This window comes from Heterocephalus glaber, unplaced genomic scaffold (assembly GCF_053883595.1).
Source record: "Heterocephalus glaber isolate CG9 unplaced genomic scaffold, H.glaber_assembly_v1.0 deba00001504, whole genome shotgun sequence".
NCBI classification, from domain to species: domain Eukaryota; kingdom Metazoa; phylum Chordata; class Mammalia; order Rodentia; family Bathyergidae; genus Heterocephalus; species Heterocephalus glaber.
Window position 1 is genome coordinate 12,224,179 of NW_028258324.1, and position 12,683 is coordinate 12,236,861.

Consider the following 12,683-nt stretch of genomic DNA (forward strand, 5'->3'; position numbering starts at 1 on the left):
GGAAAGGTAAAAATCTAAAATCAATCTACACTTACATTGCTTTGAAGTGGCTCAAAGTTTTTGCACTATTTTAACATAATTCAAACTGGAAATTATACAGGATACACGATGATAATGACTTATGCTTCAAAGATGTCTTAGAGTTCTAATTAACAGAGCCATATTCAAAAAAAGGGTATGTGGGGCCAGGGATTTAGCTCAGTGGTTTCACCGCCTGCTGTGCAAGTGCAAGGACCTGAGTTCAATCCCCGGTACCAAAAAAAAAAAAAAGCAAAAAAAGGGTATGTATGGAAAATGAATGTACATTTATATGTTCTAATCCTTTAACTTAAAATGTTAAACTATGTATAAAATATTATTTACGATTCTCCATTTTTGCTGAATTTTTCTATGAGCCAAAGTTATGCAGACACTGCGTAAGAGTAAAGTGACTCAAACCTAAAACTTAACATGTCTTGTGTTGAGTTCAAAAATGTTATTTTTTTAATCATCCTGGCAATTTGGGTGGATTTTGTTTGACAGATTGGATATTTGAAATGTAGAATTTAGACTTGTGATTTTAATTTGAAAGTTTAAATGAACTTAATTGATGATAGATTGGGGATTTAAATTTGAGATGTGTTAAAAGTTGGATTATGCTTCTAAACCATGTTTCAATTTTTCAGAGAATCTGAAGTACTAAATCTATAACTTGAGTTATTTGGTTTGTAAACAGAGTGTAAGTACATAGAAATATTGGTTTATTAGGTTTGTAAACTTGCTTGTTGAGTGCTTGCAGTGCTTTTGAGATTCAAATACATTTGTAGGTATAGTTTGAAATATCTAAGAATTTCATCAAGTTAATAAATAAATGTTTAGGGAATTTATCACATTTATAAACTAATTTATAAGAGAATACTATATATTTTGGGGTTGGTACCGGGGATCGAACTCAGGACCTTGCGCTTGCAAGACAGGCGTGGTGCCACTGAGCTAAATCCCCGGCCCAAGAGAATACTATATTTATAAATAAAACTATAGATTTAAAGTTAAGCTTAAATGCTTAAATTTAAAAATAGATTCTAAAATTAGATACCTGCAATAAATTTGATATTAAGAAAAAGTTCTAGGGCCAGGGATTTAGCTCAGTGGTTCTGGCACCTGCCTCACAAGCGCAAAGTCCCAAGTTTGATCCCCGGTACCAAAAAAAACCCAAAAAAACAAAAAAAAAATTTGTTTCTCGATTCACCTGCTAATGGAAATTAAGGTTGTTTCTAGTTTTTGGCTATTATTAATAAGACTGCTGCCCTGTCTCCCTGAAAATAAGACCTAGCAGGAAAATAATCAGCCTTGAAGACTAGAGATCAAAAATGCCAGCCCCAATCAACCTATCCTTTCCTTACCTGCCTTATAGAGTAGACACCAAGCAAAAGAATAGTTATAGCAGGTAAGGCAAGGATAGGATAGGCTGATTGGGAATGGCGTTTTTGATCTCTAGTCTTCAAGGCTGATTATTTTCCTGCTAGGTATTATTTTCAGGAAAACAGGGCAGCAGCCTTATTAATAATAGCCAAAAACTAGAAGCAACCTTAATTTCCATTAGCAGGTGAATCGAGAAACAAATTGGGTTTTTTTGTTGTTGTTTTTGGTACTGGGGATCGAACTTGGGACCTTGTGCTTGCGAGGCAGGTGCCAGAACCACTGAGCTAAATCCCCGGCTTGAGAAACAAATTGTAATAAATAGAAATCCAATAGAATATTATTCAGCAATAAAAAGGAGGGAAGTGCACACATTGTGCTCTTCTTAAAGTCTTGTGTGGTGCATCAGATGGAGACTAGGTTATGTACTCTCTCATAGCTATGAAGGAGATGGAGAAAGTGAGTCCTGGCTTCCACCTGGGAATCAGGACTCTAAATAGTAGAGATTCTCTGAATATAGGAGAGCTATTGAACAGCTGAAGAGAAACCATTAGAATGTGACAAATTTTTACTACACTGCACTCAGTGGAAAGTAAATTCAAGGAGGTTGGGTAGAACAAGTTGGGAGGTAGAGGGACCAGTTAGGTGGCTGGGGCTGATCCACAAAGAAGGTAGTAATGACCTGAACCAAGGCTGCAATAATAGAAGCAGAGAGAGGGAATAAATTTGAAAAACAACTTAAAAGAACAGTAAGCATAATTTGGAGATTATTACATAATGAAAATGAGGACGCAGGAGGAATTAAGAATTTCTGGCTTAAATACTGAATAGAAAACCACATGGAGATTCCTCAAAAAACTAAGAAAACTACCATATTATCCAGTGATCCCACTACTGGGTATGTATCCAAAGGAAATAAAAATCAGTATGTTGAGGAGACTTCTGCACTCCCATTTTCATTGGACCAGCATTCACGATAACAAAGAAATGGAAACAAACTGTTTATAAAACAGTGAATGGAGAAAAAAATGTAGTACTGTATGGATACACATTGGAATTCTACTCAGCCACACACCCAAAAAAAAGATGAAATCCTGTGATGACATGATGGAAGTGGAAGACATTATGTTAAGTGAAATAAAACAGACGCAGAAAGACAAAGTCTGTATTATTATCTCAGTCATATATGAAGTCTTTAAAAAAAGTTGATCTCATAGAAGTTGAGCATATACTAGTGGTTACCAGAGCCTAGGGAGAGCAGGAGAGAGGGAGAGATGGGGAAAGGTTTGTCACTGGTTACTAAGTTACAGTTAGATAGAAGAAACAAATTCCGGTGTTTTATTGCAAAGAAGGAAGACCATAGAAAATGATAACTAACTGTATGCTTCAAATGAAGTGGAATAAAGGATTTTAAATGTTCTTACCACAGAGAAATGATCAACTTTTGAGGAGATAGATATGTTTTCCCTAATTTGAATGTTACACAATGTATACATGTATAGAAAGATCACATGGTATCCCAAAAATACGTACAATTTTTATATCAATTCAATTTGTTTAATTTTAAAAAACGAATTTCTGGCTTAAGTGACTGAGAAGATAATGAGACCTTAAAATAAGAAAGGACCATGGAAAAGAGAAGCAGGTTTGGGAGCTAGAGGAAGGATATTCTAAATTCCAGACATGTTAATGGTTTCTAATATAATTTCATTGTCATCAGAGAGCATACTTTGTATGACTTGGACTGTTTTAAATTTGATACGTTGTTTATGGTATTAAATATGATCTACCTTGGAAAATGTTCTATGTGTACTTGAAAAGCATGTGAATTCTTTTGTTAGATGGAGTGACCTACAAATGTTAATTAGATAAAGTTGCTTCATAGTATTTATCAAGCGTCCAATATTTTTACCAATCTTCTATCTTGTTCTGTGAAATACTAGGAATAAAGTATTGAAATTTTCAGCTATCATCAAGGATTTGTCTGTTTCTCTTTGCACCTACTTTTGCTGTATTTGGAAGCTCTATCATTAAGGGTGTGAACATTTAGTATTGTTATGTCCCCTTGATGAACTGGCACTTTTATCATTATGAAATAGCCTTCTTTACATTTGATAATATTCTTTTCTTTGAAATTTGCTTTTCTCCTGACTACTTTTTTTGTTAGCATAGTAAATCTTTTCCATGCTTCTACTTTTAACCTGTGTCTATATATTTAAAGTGCATTTCTTGTATGCAGCTCACTGTATCTTACTTTCGTACACAATCTTTGTCTTTTAATTGGAGATGTTTAGTCCATTTACATTTAATATGATTACTGTTATGATTTGGTTTAAGTCTCCTATCCACTGATCTAAAAAGTGGAAGTCTGTTGAACTTCTTAGATCTGTAAGTACAATCAGGCCTCCATATGTGTAAATGGTGCATCCAGAGTTAACTAACAGCAAATTGAAAATAATTGAGGAAAAATTATATCTGAACTGAGTGTCCCCAGAGGTTTTTCTTGTCATTTTCCCCTAAAAATTACAGTATAACAAGTATTTTCATAGCTCTTATATTGTATTAACTCTTATAATTAATCTAGGCATGATTTAAAGTATATAAAAGATATTTGAAGGTATATGCAAATACTATCATATTTTATGTAAAGCACTTGAGGATCTGTGGATTTCAGGAGGGGGAAGAAGGGGTCCTGGAACCAATACCTAGATTATACCAAGGGAGAAATGTGTATGGTTTTCATGAAATTTGGAAACTTCTGGCTATTATTTCTTCAAACATTTCTTGTTCCCACCCTCTCCTCTGGAGATTGCACTTACATATATATTAGGTAACTTCTAGTTGTTCTACATCTCACTAACGCTCTTTCCATTGCTTAACATTTTTTTTTCTAAATGTTTCACTTTAGATGATTTCTATTGATGTGGTTTGCAGCTCACTAATCTTTTCTTTAGCAATGTCTAATTTGCCCTTAATCCAATTCAATGGTTTTATTGTTGTTGCTATTGTTGCAATGCTTGTAATCAAACTCAGGGCCTTGAGCATAACAGGCAAATGTCCTGTCACTAAGTTACATCTCCAAGAAGTGCTTGGTATATTTTTTAATCTCATAACATTATAGATTCCTTCTGTAGAAGCACAAGTTGTCTTTTGTTATATTTCCCCTATCTCTTCTAACCTTTTTGAATATTTGAAATAGAGTAACCATTTTAATGTCCTTTGTTAATTCTAATATCTATGACAGTTCTGGATCTGTTTCTGATTGGATGATTTTTCTCTTCATGTAGATTGTATTTTCCTGATCAAACCTCTGGATTACCAGTTTACAGGAAATACAGGAGAAGAACTACATTTTAAGCAGAAATGTAGAGTGCAATCAACAAAATGCAGAGTATGGGAAATTCCACAGGACAGTGTATCCATTCCTTTAACATATAAAGTATGAGGAAAGGAAAAAGTTTAAGAGACTTTAGCTAAAAGCAATGAGGGGCTTGTTTGGGTCTTGAGTTTAAGAAATAAATTACATAGAGCATTTATTGGAAACTTTTTAGACTATCTAGATATTAGGAAATTATTACTTTTAAAAGATTTTTAAGATGTTCTGATTTTTTTAAACAGGCCTTATCATGTAGAGAAACATGGTGAAATAGAGATGGGATAATCTGCTGCTTGTGATTTGCTTCAAGTAATCCACGGAAGGGAAGAAAAGGTAAAGACAGAAAAAATTGACCATGAGATTATAATTGTTGAAGCTGACTAATGGGTGCATAGTGATTTATTATACTAGTCTTTCTACTTTTGCACTTGGTATTTAATATCTTTCATAATGAAATGTTTTATATTTGCTATTTTTCATATTTGATATTTTTCATAATTAAAAAATTCAAATGTTCTCTTCTCTGAGAAGACTCTACCTAGCCCAATAGATTTAATTGTACTTAGAACTATTCCCCTCCCATCATAATAATTAAACACTCATTTATTTTCAAATCTTCTTTACCATAAGCACCTTAAGAGCAAAGATTGTGTCTTACTTATTTTACATTCTTTGTATTCCTACTTTCTGCCACAGAGCCTGGGTGCTCATAAATGGTAGTGAATTGACAATTCTCTGGCCCCAATTCACCAGGGTGCTCATGACAAGATTATGAAATCAAACTTCCAGGTGAGAATTGTGTCCTTTGCACATTCAAGTTATACTGTGTATAAACATATGGCAAAGGAGCCAAAGGAGTCCTAATGTAAAAATCTAGGCAATAAAACTGTCAAGACAAATCAAGAATCCGACTTGGCAGGGTCAGTAGTATTAAAATTATTCTATGGTTCTCTGTGTACTTCATCTTCTTATCAGTATGAATTGTGACCTTTACATAAAGTTCTTCATTCTGCCTTGCCTTTCTCATAGGATTGCTCTCAGTCTCAAATAAGATGTCACATGTACATGAAAGGGCTTTTAGAATGGAAAAATAGTGTAAATTGAAATACAACAGTTTCTTTCTTTCCAAGGCATCTCACAGACCCCATCATTTTAGCTATTGGAAGGACTGAATTTGGCTGAAATTGTTCAGAGAGTAAAGCCTGTTTGAGGCAATTTTATATAGTTTTCTTTCCTGGCACCACATATACACATGTATGTATATGTATGTATACAAATATGGTACCTGGGGTGTGCCTGGTGCTAGAAGCAGAGACAGAAGGACAGCACAGAAGCTGGGAACCTACAAGGTGTGATTGAAATATATGGTGAACTCTTTTCTCCTTAACCAACTGTGTTTTTTTATTTGTACATGTTTGCGATATATAACGATGGCAATTATCATAGGGAGTTGGTACATGTACATAATACATCTTAATTCTTTTTTTCCTCTCTTTTTTTTGTCATCCCCTAACCTTCTTCTCCTTCCCTGCGTCTTCCAATTCTTGGTGCCCTTTCCACTCAAAAGCTCTATTTTCATAATTTTTCCCCCTTAATTCTTTTTTTCCATCCCCTTTCCCTCTTCTCCCTCCCCCTTCCCTCCATCTCTTGTTTCTCCATCCATTTAAAAAGATCTCTCTATTTCTTATTTACCTATCTTTCACAATGCACTTCTCTCTCTCTCCCTCTCCCCCCATATATAAATTGAGTTTATCGTGTAAGAGAAACCATGCAATATTTAAGCTTGCATGTCTGACTTATTCTCAGTCAATATTATGGTTTCAAATTGCATCCATTTATCTACGAATGCCTCAAGTTTATCTTTATGGTAGAGTAGTACTTCATTCTGTATAAAAACCAGATTTCCTGGGGCCGGGAATTTAGCTCAGTGGCACCATGCTTGCCTCGCAAACACAAGGTCCTAAGTTCCATCCCCAGTACCAAAACAGATTTCCTTTATCCATTCATCTGTTCATAGGCATGTAGGCCATTTCCAAGATTTAGCTATTATAAATTGTGTTGCTATAACATAGGTATGTATGTATCACTGTAATATGTTGACTTTAACTCTTTCAGGAAGATACCTAGAAGGCGAATAACTGGGTCAAATGGAATTTCTATGTTTTTAGATTTTTGAGGAATTGCCACGCTGATTTCTGTAGTGGTTGTACTAGCTTGCATTCCCACCAGCAATATAAAGGAGTTCCTTTTTCCTCACATCCTAATCAGCATTTGTCATTTTTGATTTCTTGATAATAGCCTTTCTTTCTGGAGTAAGATGATAATTTAATGTTGTTTTAATTTGCATTTCTCCAACGGCCAGCGATTTTGAACATTTTTTCATGTATTCATTGGCCATTTGTATTTTTTCTGAGAAATGTCTATTCATTTCAGTTGCCCAATTTTTGATTGGGTCTTTTTATTTGGGGAAGGTAATTTTTTTTTAGTTCTTTATATATTCCAGAGGTTAGTTCTTTGTCCAAGGAATAACTGGGAAAAAATTTTCCCATTCTACTGGTTGTCTCTTCACTCTTGGTTATTTCTTTTTCTGTGTAGAAGCTTTTTAATTTAATAAGATCCCATTTGTTGATCCTTTGTATTATTTCTTGTGCTGTTGGAGTTCTATTCATAAAGGCCTCACTTATGCCTTTGTTTTCAAGAATTTTATCTATGGTGCATATTTAAATTTTTTCAATTTATTATAGTAAAAGACACATTGCCTAACTTCCCTCAAAATACCCTCACATTGCTTTAGGCTTTACCAGAGTGGGAGGAATTGAAATAGTGTGAGCATAACAGAGTTGAGAAGCATGATGGTCCACACTTGTAATCCCAGCACTCAGGAGGCTGAGGCAGCAGGATCTCTGCGAGTTCAGCCAGCCTGTGCTACATAGTGAGTTCATGTAGTCCAGCCTGAACTAGATAGTGGGACCCTGTCTCAAAAAAATAAAACAAACCAAAAAATACTCTCACTTCAGAAAAACTTATACCATCCTTCTTGCCACTTTCTTAAGCAGTTCTGAAAGTCCTCTTTCATGATTATTTTTTCTTAGGTGTGATAAAAAATATATGGTGAATGCTGCTGCTGAGTGCCATCCAACAGAAAAGCAGAAAGACATGTAAAAACATTACAGTGTGTCCTCATCCCCTATTCACCAGACCTAGCACTATGTGACTTCTAGCTCTTCCTCAAAGTCAAATGACCATGGAAGTTAAACATTTTGAATCCATTCAGGACACTGAGGCAGCCATAACAGCACACATGCTCATGAAAGAGGACTTCCAGAACTACTTCAGAAAGTAGCAAGAGCAATAGGATCGGTGTGTTTAAAGCAAGGGGGAGTATTTTGAGGGAGGTAATGGCAATGTGAGTTTTACTGTAATAAAGTTTTTAAAAATTTAACATTCAGTGTATTTTTTGATCACACCACATGTCCTCAGAGCCCACCTAGTCCTTGGGTACTTTTAAGTGTTCATGTACCTGCCATCCCTTAACCCTAGGTGCACCTTACTCCTGCTATTCAATCTCCTGATTAACTTATTTGTATGCTTACATATTTATTGATTTATCTTTTTAGTTAAAAATTTCACAAAAACACATTGTATTGGGAATTACTAAATCCGGGGAGATTTCCATTTTACAAATATATTATTGGAGAGGGCATGATTGTGGGCAGGTGGGCTTTGACTTTGTGAGAAAGTTACTAAGACGGCAATTTTGGGAAGCTCTCTGTGGCTGCATTCTCCTGTCCATTGGTAAGATTTTGTTTTAGGCCAATTTTACTTGGTGTGAAATTTGGGGAGTGGTTATAAGGGTGCGTGAGAGAATAATTCAGTAAGCTGGGCATTAGTTTTACATACCTTTCTGTATTGGGGTATTATTTAACGATGAGTATTTTTTAAATCTCTTCTTTCAAAATGCATGCAGCTTCTTGGGCTGTACACAGTGTGGTTGGTGCAGGTGCGGCCACAGCGGTTGGATCCAGAGTGTCCCGTCAGGGCGAGGCCTGCCTTCAATGGGGCTATGTGGCCTCCGAAAAGGGTCAAACAACCAAGCACTAGAACACTAACAGTAACTCTCCTCCAAACAGCAGGAACCTTTAGGTATTGCTTGCCTGCGGCCCGCACTAGGGGAGAGCACAAGGGCTGCGACCCGGCGCGGCTCTCGCTGCACCCCTGGCGGACCCCTTCCAGACGAGGCCGGCGGGAGGGGCGGAGCGGCGGGAGGGGCGGGGCCTTGCTCGAGGCCGGGACGGGGCGCACAGCCCTTCGCGGAGGGTGGGGTCGAGAAGGCGGCAGGCGGGGCGCGCTCGGACCTCCGCTCCTCACGCGGGGCGTTCGCAACCCGGACTTCGCGCCGCGGGGAATCTTGGTGGTGTGTGTGGCCTGCTAGGTGAGGAGAAGCCACGGTTACTGAGGTAGGCGCGGGAATGCCCACCGCGCGGCCTGCAGCTCCGAGCGCCCTTGCCCCGGCCTGAGGGGGTGGTGAGGCGGGAGGGGGGGGCGGTGCGCAGAGGCCGGGGCGGGGCGGGCCGGGGGCGGGGACCGGCGTAGCTGGAGGGGCCCCGGAGCTGGCCGGGCTGGGGGAGCGGGGAGTCGGGGGGGGGAGCGGCCGCCTCTGCTTGCCTCCTGGGTCTTGGGCCCGAGAGCCTGGAAAATGCCTGCCCCGAGCGTCCGCGGAGGACGAGGAGGAGGCCGGGCGCCCGGGCTTGTTTCCCCACATAGTCCTCGGGAACTTGTGAACCAGAAAGCTTGGCAGAGAAGCAAATACCAACGTCCTGGAAGAACTGAGAGTCACGTCTGTAGGCGATGAGGCTCTTTTTCCTTCCCCGCCCCCTGCCCAACCTTGGCCCGAGTTGGCCAAAGAAGGATGTGTCACCAGCTGGGGGCTGCGGGCGGGAGCCCAGAGTTGCTGGGAGCGGGGTACCTGAGACAAAGGTAATGGAGGCCGGGCTGACTACGCCTCTGCCTGCGCTCCAGCGCCCGGGGCTGGGGTCTCGCTGCAGCGCCAGCCCGGCCGCAGCTCGGAGGGACGTTCTCCTGGGAACTCTCGATGGAAACCAGCTGGCCGTGCCTGGAGTTGATGTTGCTTCTGAACTCTGCTGTGCTCACATTATTTCCATTCCTCTCATCCTGGTAAAGCCCGAGGAAGTTTTATCCCGCTTAATGATCAGTAAATATAGGGGGAGACAGATTGCTGTTTGTGAATTATAAGGTATTTTCTTATTAGGAAATGGTCTGAAAACACGAAATAAATTTTTAACATGTAAACAGAAAAGTAATTTATATTGCCTTTCAAAATCTGAGGAAGTGTTCCTCCTCAAATCTTCACTTATGTACAAAACATCCCCCGCACCTTTGGTGCCAGGCATTTTTCTTTGTTCTTCCTTAGTGTCAGGCCTCAGTTTCTTGTAAATAGAGCACCCAGCGCCAAACGTTAAGAATTGCCATACTAGGTCAGAACATGGGCGCCCAGCTCAGCAGGCAGTGAGCTTGTGTTGTATTAAAACACTGGGCTTTTTTCTTAGTGATACCATTAAAAAGTAACTCAATTTCTTTCAGTAGCCTTCATGACTAATACTGAAAGCCTTTTAAAAACTATAGATGAAACCTAATTTATACAATTTATTCACAGTTACTGAATCCAAATGGGTGTCCTGTTTCAGCCAGAAGAATTTATACCACCAGATACTTGTGCAAAACAAAAAAAAAAAGTGGATCTTTTATATAATCAGGGAGTTCAGAAATCGAGGACAGAAAAACAAAACTTTTTTTTTTTAAATGAAAAGCTTTGGAGAAGTCTTTTCCAGGCCCATTCTGGCTATTGAGTTAAAAAAACAACAAAAAACCCCCCAGCTTTATCCACTATCAACCTAAATATTAAGGAGTTAACGACTTATTTGCTGTCATGAATGTTCGAATGTTTTACAATGAAGCTTAACTTTCTGGCAAGTGAAGGGGCTATCTGACATTATCTTTGTCAATTAATTCGACCTTGACGTGTAGCTGAAACCAGCTGTTTTGAGAGAGTAGCTGTTTTGTTTGAGCAAGAAAGGAATAAAGGAGATGGGTAATTTTGGAGTATCAAGTACTTGAAGGGGGTTCCTATTCAAACCTTAGCATTGCTTTTACACTTTTAACTAGACTCCTCACTGTTTCTGACATAGTCCTTACTAATCTGGGCCCTGCCATCTGTCAATGTGCAGCTGAAACTTTATTTCCTCAGCCTTTTCTTGACATCTTCACCACCACCCCCCAAACGAAAAACAACAAGAACCCACAAGTTATGGGAGTAGAATTAACCACCTTTTGAATATTACCATTCTCTAAATTAAAGTTTCTCACCCATGGTACTATTGACATTCTTTATTGTGGAAGGCTGTTTGTGCAGTATAGGATGTTTAGCTGCATTCCTGACCCCTAGCTACTTACTCGATACTAGTAGTACTTTATGTAGTTGTGACCGTCTGAAAATGCCTCCAGACATTTTCAAATGTCCTGAGAGAGGAACAGATTCATCCTCAGTTGATAATCATCATTCCAAACCTCTCTCTTAACAGTAACATTGTATTGTCCTCATTTGCTTATGTGTTGATTTCTTCTATACTAAACTTGAGGGCAAGAGCAGTCACTTAACAAACCTCTGAAGTCTTACTTTGCCAGCTGGATGCTAGGTTAAATCTCCAGTGATTCTGATGAGCAGGCTGCACTGAGAATGATTGACAGTGGATAGCCTCTGCCTACTTTACCAGCTTCATTTTGCATCATCCTGACCCCATCACACTCCTTGCTACAGCCATAGTGGCTTCTGGGTTCCCAGAAAAGGCTGTTCCCTTTTTCTTAAGGGCCTTCACACCTGTTCCTTTTGTCTGGAATACTGTCTCCCTAAGCTTCATGTAGTAAGCCTCCTTTTTATCCTTTAGAATCTACCTAAAGTCACTTCCCCAAGGACACTATCCATAGTTTCCAAATAGATCAGATTCCTTGTTTTATGTACTCAAAGCAACCTGTGCCTTTCTTTCTAGAATTTAACATAATTATAATCATGTATGTACACATCTGTCACCCCCTTTAGGCTATAGGGTGCAGAAGCACAGACATCACATCAGTTACTTTTACTACTGTATTCCCAGATTTAACCTAGTTTCAGTCCTCGGGAACTGATCGAGTTCATAAGTCAAGGGTTCACTGTTCTTTGTTCCTGTTTACACAAGTGATTGCAGACTGTATAGTTCTCTTAATGTCTTGGGACTCTTTCCATTTTAATACTTTCCTTATTGTTCTAAAATGACTAGTATTTCACTGTATGGATATATCACAGATTATTTAACCACTCCCCTAGTAATGGACATTTAGATTATTTCCAATTTATTATAAACAGTATTATGGATATGCCATTTCACATGTATATGAATATATTTGCAGGATAAATTGCTAGAAGTGGGACTGTTGGGTCAAATACATATATATACATATTTGTATACATGTATATTTTTATATAATGTTTGTATTTGCAAAAACTTATGTTTTAAGATTCTGATCATGTAGGAGACAATGGTTTAGAAAATGATTCTAAACTTTAGAGGGAAACAAGACTGAATGTGGGAGACAACTGACCCTAATTAAGGTTACTGTTGGTAGCTAGGAGAAAAAAGATGATACTGGGACTACAGTGGTAGCAGTATAGCTAGAAAGACATACATGTATACACCAGATGCTGTATTTCCCTGAAAGTAAGACTGGGTCTTATGTTAATTCTTACTCTAAAAGACACAATAGGGCTTATTTTCAGGGAATGTCTTATTTTTTCATGTATAACAATTTACATTTATTAATGTACAATAATCACATTCATTTGTTCGTGCACAAA

At 38.4% G+C, this 12,683-nt stretch overlaps 1 protein-coding gene across 8 annotated transcripts in view; it reads left to right on the top strand.

The window, feature by feature from the left end:
* Positions 1-9,044: 9,044 nt before the first annotated feature.
* Ppp2r3a (protein phosphatase 2 regulatory subunit B''alpha) overlaps positions 9,045-12,683 on the top strand; it is a 184,016-nt gene continuing 180,377 nt past the window's right edge. For 3 of the 8 annotated variants that reach the window (XM_021246462.2, XM_087186182.1, XM_087186184.1), the window contains exon 1: positions 9,045-9,231. The gene's annotated coding sequence lies outside the window, so the exon portion shown is untranslated. The remainder of the gene's footprint in view (positions 9,232-12,683) is intronic. The other 5 variants (XM_087186179.1, XM_087186181.1, XM_087186183.1 and 2 more) reach the window with 3 other exon arrangements.